Source organism: Erpetoichthys calabaricus, chromosome 2 (assembly GCF_900747795.2).
Source record: "Erpetoichthys calabaricus chromosome 2, fErpCal1.3, whole genome shotgun sequence".
In the NCBI taxonomy this organism is placed as follows: domain Eukaryota; kingdom Metazoa; phylum Chordata; class Cladistia; order Polypteriformes; family Polypteridae; genus Erpetoichthys; species Erpetoichthys calabaricus.
This window is the reverse complement of record NC_041395.2, coordinates 108,862,923-108,879,464: the sequence shown is the minus strand read 5'-3', so window position 1 is coordinate 108,879,464 and position 16,542 is coordinate 108,862,923. Positions and strand designations below refer to the sequence as shown.

Sequence of the window (16,542 nt, the reverse complement as noted above, 5' to 3'; positions counted from 1 at the left end):
TCACTTTTCAAATCTAAACTTAAAACTCATTTGTTTGACTGCTTTTTCTCTTTGATTACAATTGCTCTGTCTGATTTTAATTTTTGTATTTTAGTTTTGTTTATAATCTATGTTTTATCTATTGTTCGGTGTCCTTGAGTGTTTAGAAAGGCGCCTACAAATAAAACGTATTATTATTATTATTAAAGTGCATAAACATAATCTTTAATTAACTACCTTTGCCTCCTCCTTACTTAACAAAATCTGAATATCAATGTTTTTAATCTTCACTGACTGTTTAGCCAGGCTGTAAACTATTTAATTACCCTTCACCCCCATATTTACCACAACCCACAATGAGGCAAACGCTCCCAAATGTTGTAGCCTTAATAACGAATAAAACATCCAACATTACATCTTGACGGCTATTATACGATATACCTACCTTAAGACTACATAGCACAGTTAGACTAAACACCCGGTACTCACTGTAATAGAATATGAATGGCCACCATTTTAATAGTATATACTGATAATTTATCTGTTAAAATCGTTTTCTAATTGAAACTTCAAATTCTGGAATATATATATATATATATATATATATATATATATATATATATATATATATATATATATATATATACTGTTATCCCTGTGTGGTGTGAAATTCGATATTTTGATCCATCTATAAAAATCGGAAGCACACCATAATATTGGGAAACAAAGCGTAATTTTACTAGGGTTATGGCAGGAAAAAGTTTGGCTTTCAGACATGTCTCCAAACTCCTGAGCCAGTCTGAACTTCCGTTCTGGCCGGCCACATGGAGCCTGCGCTTCGTTGTTGCTCGACGTACTCGGCAATCGACAAGCTGGGCGGACTACTTTCCTGATCGCTATCGGCGCTTAACTACGGTGGCCTGTTTGTTTGAATGTCTCCACTGTTGGCTTTGCGAACGCTTGAATCTGACGGTGTGTTCGGAAAACGGTTCTGTTAAAGAACGACGAAAGAGTGAAGGCGCTCCCGCTGTAGGAAGCGGCCGCCCTGCTCCCCGTCGTTTAGAATTCGTTCAACTCGATGCTTTGAGTTCCACGGCGTCAGGAGAAAGTCGGCAGCAGGGGCGCGCAGAGGAAGGTAGGCCCAGCCGCCGGGCTTGGCGTTCTTTTACTCAGTATTGTTTTTTTCTTTTTTTAAATCCTTTTCTCAATTTCCTTTTTATTATTTGTGTGCTGGTTTTATGAAAATGTTTTCAGTTACGTTTCTGTAAATATCTCTGACGGCAAACCACACATCTTTAACGTTGCCTTGTTCTGCTTAATGTATTTGATTTATGCGAATCTGTTCGATTAAAAAAAGGGCAAGTTGTTTACTAATAACTGATGTTTCCTTAAACCACTTAGGGCAGATGTTGTGAACAGCTGCACTGTTGACTAGGTTTCAAAGGCGCATTGATTGTGTCATAGGTAACAAATGTGACAAACTATACGTAGTACATTAAGATTTGTTCATATTGGGTGGATGGTAAACTACGCGTTGCGTAAATAATTTATCAGCGCCTCGTTGATCGGGCATGCTGATAACTTTAATGTGTAAAATGAACAGTGATTGTAAATTATATATTACTAAGAAGATTGTGCACCGCGTAGTGCTTATAATGGATTCTGAATAATTGGTACATCATATATTTGCTATAGTAGGTGCCGAGTTGGGGTTGAACTGCTGTTTAGTTGTATCAAATCCTGGGTAATACTTGAGAAATAGATCGTGTCAACTAAAGCCCAGCTAGGTGGGGCACATTATTACTTATTCTGGGTTAAGTAAATTTTTGGCAGGCAGTATATCATGTGCACTACATTCCAGATTTGTCTGACATTCATCTGCAAAAGAGGACAAATACAGAAAGGTGAAAGTTAAGAACATGTTTCTAAATAAAACGATTATTGTTATTTGGGAAGATATTTTATCCTGTTTTAATCAATGTAGGGGTTACACATTCCAATAGTTATGGAAAATACTACATTCTTACTTTAAAGTAATTAAGCGACTGTTGATTCAAAGATAGTTAAGTCTGTATATAGCACTGGATGAATAATATGGACACTTAGATTTTTTTGTTGTTTTCTCTTGTTTATTTTTTATTTTGTAAAAATGGGCAGCATCATCAGACAGAATGAGGTTCTAAGTTGAAACTTTTCAGCAATGATGCTTTTCATAATCTAAATGTTGCTATGTGTGTATTTTCCTTGGCAGAGTAGGTTACAATATGGTAGTAAACTGAATGTAGAATACATATTGGGTAGGTGTTGCATAAACATTTGGATGTATTGAGTCCTGGAGATGTGTTAGTAGCTGTTATAGTTGATAACGATTCAGGATAGCTATGTACTATGTGTTCTACAAAGTAGCACACATAGATGTCCTCTGTTTCCATGATGTATGACATTAGTTAGTATGATGACATGAAATCCTTAACTCTACTTGTTTACTCTAAACCAATGACAGACTGTTTAACATTGCAACTGCATGCATATACTTACTTTCTGTTAAGTGAATTTTAGGATTAGATTATTTTGCTTTACTGTGAAGGGAATGACATAATAATGTGCTTATTTGTTTTGCCTTTGGTAGATCAAAAACGTTTCTGTTCTCTTGTGTAAGTGCATTTTCTCACACGCATGTTAAAATTTATTTAACTGGCATGCTGAGGAAATGAAAGGTTTTCTCACATTATGTCCAAACTAAAATCCTATTATACAACTAAAACCACAGTGGGTTATGATGGCACAGTTAACATCGCTGTTCCACACATCCGCAATGAGTTTGAATTTCACACCCAGTTGTTGTCAGTGTGGTGTTTCTTCTGGATGCTTCAGTTACCTCTCCATATGCCCAAATGTATAAGTTACATTAATTGTTAACACAAATTCAGCATGGATATGTGCGTGAGTGGGACCTGTGAAGGACTGGCATTCTGTCTAATTCAGTTTCCTGCTATTTGTCCAGTGCTGTCAGAAAATGCTTCAACCGCCTTGACCCTAAACTAGATTAAATGTGTTCTTGAATGGATAAACTCAAATCTGTAAATAAGAAGCTGCGGCTTTACAGAATAGAAGTTTAAGTCTCAGTGCAAGATAACATAATAATCAGTGTATTGGCTTAGGTTATTTATTTGTACTTCACATTTTTAAGTGTATTACATGTAGATAATGATTAATAAAGTTGTATTACATGATTTAGCCATCCTTTTTTCTTTGTATTTTTGCAAATATATTGTATTTCAGGCTGTGCACTACTACCATATCAGAAAATAGGTTGAATGTGAATTTTACAGTCCTTTTGGATATTTGCAGCCTCAGAATTAAAATATTTTTGATGTTAATTTGATATACTTTTATTAATCACTGAAGAGAAATTGTCTTTTAGCATTACCTTTGGTGGTCAGTGTGCAGGGTGTGCCATTGTACAATGTCCCTGGTGCAATTTTCAGATTAAGGGTCTTGCTCAAGAACCCCATTGAGTAGGATCCCTTCTGGCAGTAACGGGATTTGAGCTGGCAACCTTCCATATACTAGCGCAGATACCTTTAGCTTCAGAGCCTGACTCCTCCCTATGCATTAAGTAATTATAAATTGAATTGTTGTCACTGGCTGACATGATGGTGCAGTGGTTAGGGATGATGCTTCATGAATCAAGCATCCTGGGTTTGAATCCTACACCCACACATTATCTGGGTGGAGTTTGCACATTGTTATTGTGACATCTGTGGATTTTACTCTAACAGTTCTTAATTTCCTTCCCCCAATTAAGTTCGTCTGAATGTCAGAATGTGTGTGTGTGTGCATGAATGGGGTTTTGGTGGAGTTGTGCTATGTCTATGGATGGTTCCTGTCCTGTACCCAGTTTTACTTGGATAGGCTCCAGCACCCTTTGGGTGTGAATTTAGTTTAAGGAAGTTTGTGAATGTTACAATATGTTTATGGTGATATATCAAGCATAACCTATGTTTATGGTGATGTATCAAGCATAACCTAAAACAATATATATACAGTCGATAAAGGCCTATATATAAATGACAAATGTATATTTTATAATGATGAAATATTCTGTTCCAATCAGATTGCGTAGTATAAAAGTCTGTTAATGTACAGTATATTTTTTTGCTTTGAACGTTAAGAGGAAAGTTTAATACTAGGCTGTTGTACCATGTTAGCTGTTATGAATGTAGTGAAAAGTCAAGCAAAATGAAACCTTTTATTGGCTAACTAAAAAGATTACAATATGCAAGCTTTCGAGGCAACTCGGGGCCCCTTCTTCAGGCAACATCTTACCTGAAGAAGGGGCCTGAGTTGCCTTGAAAGCTTGCATATTGTAATCTTTTTAGTTGGCCAATAAAAGAGGAAGTTTTAGACATGGCTACTGACAGCCATAGTTTGAGTTATTACTAGATTCCTACTAAGCAATATAATGAAAAATCCATATCATGCTATATTTAAAAATTCACACTCTTACAGTAGGTAACAGTGTAATGTATCAAAATGTTCTTTTTAGACTGAAACAATTTTTAACAAGTAATAAGCATACCACTGATTGTATATACAGGTGTGCTTGTTATCCATCTAAACATCTCTTAATGCACTAGTACTCATTGTATCCATTTACGTGCACACATAAAACTGGGATAAGGCGAGTAACCTGGTTAAGGCACAAACCTAGTTTCTTAAATACCTATGTTTACATATGCAAGTCCATTTATGGACTTCTTCTTTGGCAAAACACTCTGTCAGTGAAGCATGTAAAAAAAAAGAGTTAAATGTCAACATAAGCAGCCTTGAAATTGAAAACAAGCATGGAGCCAGTATCTCAATTTCAGCATCACTCCAAAAATGCATGGGTTTGCTATTATCTTTTCTTTATTGTTGCTGCTTCCCTCCATGTTCCAGTGTTTATGTTGACATAACTGGCCGTGGACACTCTCAGACTACAAAATCCTTAACTGCAACTTGGTTAAAGATTTATATGGGAAAATAACTGGGGTGCTTGCAGAGATTTAAGTGTGTTAATTAGGATTCTCAGAGACTAATATCCCAATTTCTCTAACCAATATAAGAATATATACGTGGCATTTTTGAATCCGGGTTTCTGGGAATAACTTGGTTATTGAAGTATATGTAAATACCTGTATACTGATTGATTTGATAACAGGTATTTATTTCTCTTGATCTGATTAAAGTACAGATACTTTCTCAGTCACTTGGGCCTCTAGATCAGTGTTTCTCAAACTGTGTGCGTGTGCCGTGGAAGATTTGCAGATGTGCCGCGGGAGTTTCTACAAATATTTGAAATTTATACAGGTTTTCAGAACGCTACACGTGCAGCGTTACACAGGTCTGCCTACTATTAAATTTTTATCCTACGTTGCGATGACGTCCCCACTTGCAACGACCAGTAATAGTAGCCCGCACTGTCCCCTTTTCTCTGCCCTGCTAAATCGGAACGCTACATTTTGACGGAAAGGGGTGTTAGCTATTCAGGTTATGGAATTTTCCACTATACATATATTATTATAATGACTAAAATGTAGGCCGCCCTAGCAGACGCACAGCAGTTTTTGAATTGGTAACGATAATAATAAGCGATGTGTTTCATTTAAATTTTTTAGGTGTATGCTAATAATAACAAATTATCAATAAGCGTTATTCATTGTTATCCATGGAGAAATACGTTAGCAAGAGTGAAACTGCGAAAGCGTTAAAAAAAAAAAAAGCAAGGAACCAAACGAAGGTACAAAGAAGATTACATCGGATATGGTTTCATATCTTCGGGACCTGAAGATGCTCCATTGCCATTCTGTCTGATCTGCAATTCAGCTCTGTCGAATGAGGCGCTTGTTCCAAGCAAATTGAAGAGACACTTGGAAACAAAACATCCAGCTGTAAAAGCGCAACCGAAGGAATACTTCGAAAACATCAGGGCTCAACAAAATAAACAAGCTAAGAAACTTACGAACTACCTAAAGCTGCCAGAAAAGGGATTGATTGCAAGTTATAAGGTTGCTCAGTTATTAGCAAAACGCAAGAAAGCGCATACAGAGGCTGAATCAGTCATTGCACCAGCTTTAGCAATAGTTGTTGAAACTATCCTTGGACCCGATGCCGCCGAAAAAGTTAAGAAAGTTCCTTTGTCAAATTATACTATCTCGCGCAGAATTGAAGACTTATCGTCAGATTTACAAGATCAAATCTGCGAACACTTTGACGCGCCTGACGAAGAAGTGTCTCTGTTGTGGTCTCTTCAAGTTGATGAATCCACTGACGTTAGCGGCAAAGCCCAGCTGCTAGCTTTTATTCGGTTCATAAAGGATGAAAAATGTGTCAACGAATTCTTATTTTGCAAAGACTTACAAACTACGACCAAAGGCGAAGATATTTTCAATGTGGTGAACGAAAACATTTTGCTCTTCAAACTACAGTGGAAAAACTGTGTCAGCGTTTGCACCGATGGCTGTCCTTCCATGCAGGGAAATAGAAAGGGATTCGTCACTCTTGTGCGTCAAGAAAATCCAAATGTATTAGTTGTTCACTGCATGATCCACAGAGAAGCTCTTGCCTTCAAATCTTTGCCGAAAGATTTGATGTCTGTTCTGGATCAAGTGATTACAGTTGTAAACTTCATCAAATCTCGACCGCTTGCATCCCGACTTTTCTCTCAGCTCTGTGAAGCAATGGATTCAGACTACAAATGCCTCCTGTATCACACCAACGTTCGTTGGCTCTCCAGGGGAAAAGTGTTAAAGCGTGTCGTCCAACTCAAGGCTGAGCTGATTTCATTCTTGGTGGCTGAAAAAAAAGACTTTGGATTTTCTATTCATGACGAGATCTGGTGGGTTAAGGTGACATTTCTCTCTGATTTATTTGACAAATTAAATTCACTGAATTTAAGTCTTCAAGGACCATCGGAAAACATCATCACTGCATCCTCAAAACTGAAGTCATTTGGTGAAAAATTGTCGTTGTGGCAAAGTAAGATCTCGAAAGGAGTCTTCGACTGCTTTCCTACTTACAATGAATGTGCTTCAAATAAACTTTATTTGAAGCACATTCATTGTAATAAAGAAATCACCCCCGAAATTCTGTACACTTTGACACACCTGCAGTCAACATTGCAGCATTACTTCCCAACAGTTGGAAGTAATGAATATGGATGGGTCAGCTATCCATTTGGAAACAATGAAGCTACAAATCTTACAACTGAAGAAGAAGAGCAGCTCATTGATTTAAAAAAAGATGCAGTTCTTAAGTCAAGTTTTGCGGAGAAAAGCCTGGATGTGTTTTGGATTTCAATCAACAAGTTATATCCTGCAATCAGTTTAAAAGCAATCAAAATAATTCTTCCATTTGCATCTTCATGGTTTTGTGAGTTTGGATTTTCAGCACTGACTGAAATCAAGTCTAAGAAAAGAGAGAGACTTCTTACAATAGACGCTGAAATGCGAGTTTGTTTGTCGACTTTGGAGCCTCGATTAGATTGCATTTGCTCTCAAAAACAGGCACATCCTTCACATTGAATGTAATACTTAAAAACAGGTAAAATAATTTTTCATTTTATTGTAAAACAATTGTTGTTCTTCCTGGTGTGCCGCGAAATTTTTTTAGTTTTTTTACTGTGCCAACAGACAAAAAAGTTTGAGAAACACTGCTCTAGATAGATAGATAGATACTTTATTAATCCCAAGGGGAAATTCACATACTCCAGCAGCAGCATACTGATAAAGAAAATATTAAATTAAAGAATGATAACAATGCAGTTATACAGACGGACAACTACCAAGCAGACATAGCTCAAGACGTACAGTAACTGCTTCTTGTCCCATGTGCCTGTTTGTATCAATTCACCAATCACGTTTTCATGCTGGATAATATTCTTAAAGGTGCAGGCTTACTTGTTACACACAGTTCACATGAATGTCCATACATAAAGACATTATCTTTAAGACACTAATACACCAACATAAAATCACATTTTCCACTTCCTTTTGCATAATCAGGTTTTTATGTTTTGTGTTTTACATCCAAACGTGTTTGCAAGTTTTGCACTACTTTTTTGCAAATGGGTGCATTTTTTTTCTTCCACAAAATCTATAAACTGAAGAAGAATTTAATCTGTTATACTCGACCAACCAATGTAACACCCTCCTAATTCCTAGTATTGTGTCTTATGGAAGAGTTTATGTGTTTCAGGTTTTTGATGCAGTGAAAATTAATAACAGTACAGTCCCAATCAAATTTTACCAGTAGTGTTAAAATATGTAATTTATGAATGTTTTATAAGAATTTTCCAATAATCTCCCCAGATTGGCAAAGTAATAACGCTGGAAAAGTTGCATATAAGCTTCACAATGCAAGAAGAGAGACAAAATTGATCCCAGCAATTTCAGACCCATTCAAAATTAAGGAACTGTAGTCATAAATAAATTTAGAAGACTATATGAAAATATTTTAAATAACACCCAACGTGGGCTAATAAGTAGTGATGTCAAGTTAGCCCAAAATTAAGGTTTGAATTTTCATATTAAAAATAAGTACATATTCAAATACTACATATTCAAATGTAAGTTAAAAGTTCTACAAGAATGTTTGTACTTTACATGTATTTTATTTTTATTGACACTTTTTCTTTTTTACTTGTGGTATATTTGCAAACATGAATTGCTTATGCAGTGTTGTTTAGGAGATGCAAATGAAAAGTGGAGCTTTCAGACAAAAGTGACAGTTGAAAACAGAACCCTCCAAAAAAACTGAATTCTCTATGCAGATTGCATGACTTGATCAAAGACAGAATTGGAGTTGGGCACAGTTTGTACTGCCTGTGATGAATATGCAAAACCCAGATTAAATCACTTATGACTACCTAAACATGTTAAAACAGTTATTATTTTAAAATCTAGGAATGAATAAATTGTAAATGCATATGGTAGTCTGCTGGGGTACAGGCTTTGCCAACTGGTAGTCTAGATATAGTTCCTGGTAGCCCGACTTTATAAACAGGGTGGTGGGTTGCCTACAGCAACAAGTACTTGTAAAGTTTTGTTGTACACGAGTGCATTGCGCTCTTCTACCACAATATAAACATAATTCACATCTTGGAAGACAATATTTTAGCAAATAAATGATTTACAAAGGATGTCATTTTTACAATACACTCAAAAATATTTGATCAAAAATAAACTGAAACACTGAATTAATATTATTTTCTCAAATTTTATGTTCATACCTACTTTAGACCACACCAATTAGTTTCTCTGTTTGACCTTCAGGGCTATTCTGAGGTGTAATATATCCATTACAGTGTCATACACCATTAGTTCACCACAGGCAGTGATCTCTGTATACAGCCACAATAAGATTTCACATTTGTACCATTTAGCAGGCCCTCGTGCATGGTGAACATTAGTATAATGTGACATATTTCAGTAACACTTTATTTGAAGGGTGTCACCATAGTGACTTCATAACATATGCATATGCATGGAATGACATTTAAGAAGCAATATGTGATTAGTAATGATCAATTAATATCAGTTACCAGTATCTCTGCTTTAAAAAAAAAAAAAAAAAAAACAATAACTTTTTCATAACACTGCACTTGTTCAAAATTCACCATAATTTAAATAACATATGTATCCCCACATGAGGGTCCACAAATATTAGCTCCTTGTTTTAATACAATGTAATGGCATCTGCTTTATGAAACATCTATATCATCTTGTGAATATTATTATTATAAAATAACCAAATATTGCTTCTTAATAATACATATGTTATTCAGTAACCTATTAATTTGTTATGAATCTTCATGTAGACACCATTTAACTAAAATGTTTGTCAAATGTATTCCCTTATTGGACATTTAAAGTAATCTTGAATTAGACAAAATTTAAGATACAGCAGTGAAACTTGTGTGATTGCATAATTCTACTAGTTGCACATACTGTATCTTCAGTTGCTCACATGTAGCAGTCATATTAATCTGTCTTGAAAATGTGTCCTCACAGCTCCTCCTCAGACAAAAAGGAAGCATTTTAAAACAAAGATCTAGAGCTGGTCATTGCTGACAGTGGAGACGAATGAATAAAACATAAATGATAACCATCCATCGTGACTGACAACGATGCGGTATAGCTTATGGAGTTACTTCATATTGGCTACATTGCACACACACTGAATTTCATATTGGAGGCTGCTCATAAAATTCCTGACAATTGCTTGCTTGCTCAGCATGGGTGAGGAAAAATTTTTTTCACACTACAGCTAGCCATTTGCTTAAATGGAAAACAATGTTTTTTGGACTTGCCAACACACAAACACGGGATTGATGTGGTCACCTGATGGAACAGCACATTGGAAATGCTAGAAAGGTTTTGAACAACAGCCTGCCATCACAGCAGCTCTGCATATAGGCAATGAGGTTGCTTCCAGTGTGACTGGTATGTGGCACTCTTATCTGCAACACGTCTGCCACAGGTGGCCAATCAATTTCAATTTATTTTTGTCACAATGCTGCTTCTAGTTATGATTCATTTTACTTGTAACTGGTATTGGAGCAATAGTGGAATGGTACAATTCTATTGATTGATCGATCGATCTATAGATAGATAGATATCTTGCTGTCACTGCTCCAGTTGCTTTACAGCTAATGCTGTTATTTCTCTTGCTTGCTTTATAGACTTGCTGCACAGTTTCATTATATTGCTCATTACTGATATGTGCATACCCATTAACCAAAGGCAGTGAAGGGAGGGCAAGTATAGTCTCGAGAGTTGGTGATGTACACAAAGAAATAAAATGTATTATACCCATTACATCTTGCCTGAAGAAGGGGCCTGAGTTGCCTCGAAAGCTTGCATATTGTAATCTTTCTAGTTAGCCAATAAAAGGTGTCATTTTGCTTGGCTTTTCTCTTTATACCCTTCAAATATTTTTGTGTGTCTTCCTTCTGCTGTGATGATCTGTTGCATTATCCTCAGCCCATTTTGGCACCCATGTAGCCAGCCTGTCATTGAAATTCACCATAAGAACATGAGAAATTTGATAAACGAGAGGAGACCATTCAGTCCATCTAGCCTGTTTGTTTACCTAATTGTTCACCTAATACCTATTAGTGCATGCTTACAACTTCTGTCTCTTTATTTTCTTAAGCTGTGCCATGCCCGCATCACCGTGTAGTTAGAGAAAAATTCTGTGTGCAGCGCACTGCAAAAACCCAACAAATGTCACTGTGTTTGACATCATTTTTCTTGTGCTCCCCTTTCAACCAATGCAGATGTGTCAATTATAAATAAGGCTTATGGTGGTTATGTCAGACTGCTTGCCATAAGCAGCTGTCCTTAAAATTAACTCCAAAGTTAAAATTGTACATGAAGAGTTGGATGTTTTTGTTCTTAGGAAGCTGTGTATAAGAAAATATTGCATGGACTAAAGATCTGAAACATCTTGTAGTCTGACAGACTTTCTGAGTTCTTAGTTTGGTTGTCAGAAATTAAAAACTGGTAGTCCCGAGCGTATGGACAATGGGTTTTTTTTTTTTCACAGTAACTTAAGAATTCTTTAAAATGAATTTGAGGGTTTATCAGGAAAATATTTAGATAACAAACAGTACACGGCACCGTGTTAAAACAAATCATTAACCATTTTTTTTTTGTTTTTTTTACAATTGAATGTTAGGATTTGCTTTCAAAAAAATACGTAAGCAAAAATCTTTTGAACTGTATTCAAATGGTGACATTTGACATTTGATCTCACAGCCCCATTTATGACAGAAAGGTTTTTAGACTTTTCTGATCAGGCAACAAGGGTAAGTGGACAAAAGTATCACATAAAACATAATTTTCTGACTTTTTAAAAGACTCTAATGTATTTCTGCAGGGGTCCCCAATTACTGTTGTTTAAAGCTGAAAACAAGCAAAAATGGAAAGCCAAAGGGACAGCACATCAGCCTTAATTTGTTTCATAATTTGTACTTAATGTTTATTTTAGGTGCCTTATTACATTATTAATTAAAATCTATTAATTAGGGTAACTGTAGTAATTTGACTTTTCTCAAAATTCAATAACCGGGGTGACATTGGTGTGTAGAACAGAGAGACCTAAATATGAGGAGCTGTTTTGTGGGAGCAGTGGATAGGCACTTATCCAGGTGTTATCCATTGGAGGATCTGTTCTTGTCCTGGTTTTTGATAATGTTAATTGAATAAAAGGATGACTCGCAGATATAGCTGGAGGGAAATATTCTGAGAAACAGCTTTGCAGTCACTCTTGTACCTGTGAATTGTGGGACTGTGTTTATTCAGCAGTCCGATACACTAACAACCATTTCTTACTTTTTAAGCAAAACTGATTTTGACATGGGAGATGATTCATTCAGGGTTGTAACTAGTTTTTTGGCCTCCATGGTCATTTGTTCATTTGAGAGGTTGAAGCTCCTTGAATCACTAATTAAAATTCTCTGTCAATCATACCATTTAATGCATGCATCATCATACTTATTTTTTCAACAATGTTGTAGCAGATGCAGAAAGTGCACACTTTTCCCTATACATATTATACAACCTGGGCCAACTGTAAGCAGAAAAAAATGAACAGTTTCATACATGTCCGCAGCAGTATGGTTCTTGCTTTGCAATTACAAATTAAACTGATTTAGGTTAGATGTGACTTTTCCTCCAGCAGAACTCTGAAGATGTGATGTTGCAGACTGGAACTCTTGCAAGTGAAGTTTACAATCCTCATCATGGTATCTGTGGTGTCTTTCTCACACAATTTGGCACATAACACTGATATGTGAATGATACAATGAAATGCCATTAGCTCAGGTTTAACACAGATAATGTGCTTACCATGCCATTGTGTAATTCAGCCATAGTAGATGCTTCATTAATGACAAAATACACAATTTTCTCCTTGTTCAAGCCATTCTTTTCATTCTTGGCACCCATTTATGGTGTGCAAACAAGGCACCAGTCCCTGAAAAGCCCTCTGATTCAGTCCTATCACAAAACAAGTCAAAGGTGAGTGACATGAAATCTGCTTTCTTAAGATTGAAGAGCAGCACTGATAGATAACTTCCTGCCAAAACTTCTACTTTTCTCTTTGTACTATTGTCTAACAAAAGTATTGTCTTGCCAGCTCTATGGCTGTTTGCTTTATTATTTTCCTTGTAATTGGATTTCTTGCACCGTATTATGTTGTGCATGTTTTTATTAACTCAGCATTGTGAAAGTTTTTTTTTTTTTTTGCTTTTGTTGTGTTGCATTAAAAACACAGATGCCTTGTTTGTATTCTAGTGTTCAAGTGAAGTTTTATGGATGGTGATAACATAATAATTTTATGCCACAATTAATATTGCAATCTTTTATTTGTGACTCTCTGATTTTGCATGGTATTTGTCACTGAAGTAGCTGTGGCATTTTTCAAAGTGCAACTGTGTAATCACCAGCTTGCAAATAAGTCATCACAGCATTCATAAGATCTGGTAAAATAAAGCAGAATTGGTTGGTCCAGTGAAAATGGAATTGTTTGTTTTCATTATGAACTTTATGCTTTTTAGTACTAGCCATGGGTTTTAAGTAAGAAAGGCTTACATGCACTGTGAAATCATTTTTAACAGCCCTGTTGGTACAGTGAATGAAGCTATTTGTGGAGTCCTTCAAGTATCTGGACTTTTCCAATTTATAGTTGTGACATAGATCTGAATATGGTTTTTAAACTTGTGAATTGACAGATGAAATTAAAAATGAGGGGATAGCAAAAAAAGTTTTAGAAAGAATGAAAAAATCTTCAGAACTGGATAAAAAAACAATAACTAAGTTTAATGATGAGATCAGAAATGCTACATACAGGCAAAAGCAAAATTAATAAGTATAAGATAGGCAACACAGTTATATAGGAAGCAATTTCTGAAAAAAATTGGGATTTACATTTTCCAAATATTCTCATAATCTATACAATATCATAGAATCAATATTGTCACAGGTAGGGATGTCAACAATACCGTAATGTTTGTATTCAATACAAGTGAAGTTTTAGGATACTCGGTACTTTTCAGTACCACAGCAAAAACAGAAATCCCATGGAATGGCTTTTTGTTAAAGTACCTCTATTATTGAGGTGAACAATAATGTTCCTTTTTCTGTAATACAATATAAAATATGTAAATAGTAAAAAAAAAACAACTTTAAAATACTGGTACTGTATATCCATTAAGTAGTTAATAAGCTATCATTTAAGTAAACAAGTATTGACATTCATTAATATCAAAATACAATGCAAGCCTTGAATTTTAATGTGTGGCAGAGATGCAAATCCATCCATCCATCCATCCATTTTCCAACCCGCTGAATCCGAACACAGAGTCACGGGGGTCTGCCGGAGCCAATCCCAGCCAACACAGGGCACAAGGCAGGAACTAATCCCGGGCAGGGTGCCAACCCACCGCAGGACACACACACAAACACACCCACACACCAAGCACACACTAGGGCCAATTTAGAAACGCCAATCCACCTAACCAGCATGTCTTTGGACTGTGGGAGGAAACCGGAGCGCCCGGAGGAAACCCACGCAGACACGGGGAGAACATGCAAACTCCACGCAGGGAGGACCCGGGAAGCGAACCCGGGTCCCCAGGTCTCCCAACTGCGAGGCAGCAGCGCTACCCACTGCGCCACCGTGCCGCCCTAGATGCAAATCCTCCCAGTGTAACAACAAATTGGTGGTTTATAATCTTTGGGGGTTTTCAGCCTAGGGTTTATAATGAATAAATATCATGAACTATTTGATTTATCTCAGCATGTGCATGTTCCAAATTTATTCTCTATTTCCTTTGCTATAACTGAAAAATACTGCTTAAAACCCATACAAAATATAAAAAATAAATTAAATATAGTTATATTTGTACTTGTGAATTAGTAGATTCAAGGATAATTCAGAATATTTCCATTTAAACCAAGGATCTCAAACTCCAGACCTGGAGTGCTGTAGTGGCTGCAGGTTTTTATTCTAACCCTTTTCTTAATGAGTGACCTGTTTTTGCTGCTAATTAAGTTCTTTTGAATTAATTTTAATTGACTTGCTCTGGAAGACTCAGACCCAATAATTGTTTCTTTTTCCTTATTTAGCAGCCAAACAATAATAAGAAACAAAATGAATCAAAACATGACCAGCAAACTATGACCATCATACAATATCTGAAAATAAAAAGGGTGGAGGTCTCAGGAATGTTAATTTGTTCAGGTCCTCAAAAACATTTTAACAGTGCTCTTAGAAAAGTAAAGAAAACATCAAATATTTTGAAAATGTGTGTTATTGCACAATGGTAGCAGCAACAAGCCATGGAATTAAGGAGCGGTTTTAATTAACAACAACACTCTTCACCTAATTAAGCAACTGGTTAGAGTGAAATTGTTTGGAGTTTGAGGAACTGACTTTGTTTGACTTCTGTTGGCTCACTCACTTCACATTTCTTTTCTGTTTAAGGAAAGAAATGAAGCAATTCAGAGGAGCGATGAAGAAATTCCGGGGAACAAACCTTAAAAAAAATAAGTAAATTAAAATTATTTCAAAAGAAGTTAATTAGCAGCAAAAACATGTCACTAATTAAGAAAAGGGTTAGAATGAAAATCTGCAGCCACTGCGGCACTCCAGGGGCCTCATGTATAACGCCGTGCGTAGAACTCACACTATAACATGGTGTAAGCACAAAAGCGGGATTGTGCGTACGCACAGAAAAATCCAGATGCAGGAATCTGCGCACACGCAAACTTGCACGTTCTTCCACTACATACTTTTCACGCTGATCGGGATTTAACGCACGTGCACGCGCCTTCTGTCCCGCCCCAACTCCTCCCAGAATTACGCCTCTTTGAATATGCAAATCAATATAAATAGCCTTCTGTGAAAAGACAATGGGAAAAGCACAGGGGAAAATATAAGAATTTCAGCGAATACCAAGTGGAGGCAAAGGAAAAACATACTATTTGTTGGTTTAACTCTTTTAGGGCTAATTTTTTTTTTTGTTTCTTTTCTCCCAGGGCTGAATATTTTTCCAAAAAGTAACATTTTTTAAAAAAGAACACAAAGCAATTGTTTAACATATCAAATCAACAAAAAAATATTTACTTTTGACAAATGTTACTGTCTTGCATATTGTATGAGCCTGCATACTCTATGATTTCACATACATATCACATACATTTTACACAGCAAAGTCTGATCTCGCTCAAAGCAGCCAATTTCAGTCATTGCCACATTGCACTCCTTACAATATGTGTTGCTTTGGTGCCTATTTTTCAATTGTCTGTTGCTGCACTTTCTCACATATATTGTTAGTGTGTACTGTAGAGAGACAAGTCACCCATTTGCCATCGTGCCATGCCACTGCCACCAAGTTTTCTGCCTGCATGAAAACCGTATTGTCACCTCTTTTCATCTTCTGAAACTTTATGAACTTTATGTATGGCATTATAGCCTGGCTCACCCCATGGGATTTGCTTCTGTTTATTACAGAAG

The 16,542-nt window shown here is 36.2% G+C and overlaps 1 protein-coding gene across 1 annotated transcript in view; it reads left to right on the top strand.

Moving 5' to 3' along the window:
* The first annotated feature begins 872 nt into the window (after positions 1–872).
* ambra1a (autophagy/beclin-1 regulator 1a) overlaps positions 873–16,542 on the top strand; it is a 112,464-nt gene continuing 96,794 nt past the window's right edge. The window contains exon 1 of the mRNA XM_028794330.2: positions 873–1,114. The gene's annotated coding sequence lies outside the window, so the exon portion shown is untranslated. The remainder of the gene's footprint in view (positions 1,115–16,542) is intronic.